This window comes from Euphorbia lathyris, chromosome 4 (assembly GCF_963576675.1).
Source record: "Euphorbia lathyris chromosome 4, ddEupLath1.1, whole genome shotgun sequence".
NCBI lineage: Eukaryota > Viridiplantae > Streptophyta > Magnoliopsida > Malpighiales > Euphorbiaceae > Euphorbia > Euphorbia lathyris.
In genome coordinates, this window is record NC_088913.1 from 29,770,685 (window position 1) to 29,771,471 (window position 787).

Genomic DNA, 787 nt, shown 5'->3' on the forward strand with positions numbered 1-787 from the left:
CCAACCACAGAAGGACATTCATCATGTATCGTGTTGGCAAACGAAGGGAACAACATGTTCGAAGTGAAAGCGTCGATGATACAAATGTTACAAGCCGCAGTACAGTTCAATGGATACCAATCGGAAGATCCAAATGGGCATATTCTTGAATTCATCACGCTGTGCAACATGTTCAGATCAAACAGGGGCGTTTCTGATGACGTAATCAGACTGAAGCTGTTTCCTTTTTCCCTAAGGGACAAAGCGAAGACTTGGTTGAACTGCTTGCAACCAGGAATGGTCACCACTTAGAAAGAAATGGCTAGTGCGTTCTTAATGAAATATTTTCCACCACGGCAAGCCATTAAGCTCAAAAACGAGGTTTCCCATTTCGTGCAAGAAGAAGATGAATCACTAGCTGAAGCATGGGAAAGGTACAAGGAACTACTAAGGAGAGTACCCAATCATGGCATTCCTATGTGGATGCAGATGCAGAACTTTTACAATGGGGTAACCAACATCTATAAGATCCAGATCGAATCTATTGCCAATGGAAATCCCGAAGATCTGGAACCTCAGGCCTTGTACGACCTTATTGAGAGGGTAGTAAGCACAAGTTACAACTGGCACTCCGCTAGAAGTGAAGGAAAAAGAGCGGGAAATGAAGATGTTGTGTCAAAATTGACAAGCCAGGTAGAACAGCTTGCTAGACAGCTCGGCAAGATAAATGTGTCTTCAATTCACAACGAACCACCATTCAATCACATTTCTGATTTTTGTGGAGGGCTGCATTTCAACATAAATTGCC

The 787-nt window shown here is 43.1% G+C and overlaps 1 non-coding gene across 1 annotated transcript; it reads right to left on the reverse strand.

The window, feature by feature from the left end:
* Positions 1 to 345: 345 nt before the first annotated feature.
* LOC136228232 (small nucleolar RNA R71) lies at positions 346 to 452 on the reverse strand. The gene has a single exon (XR_010688562.1). It is a non-coding gene; the product is annotated as a small nucleolar RNA R71 (small nucleolar RNA).
* Between the last annotated feature and the right edge of the window lie 335 nt (positions 453 to 787).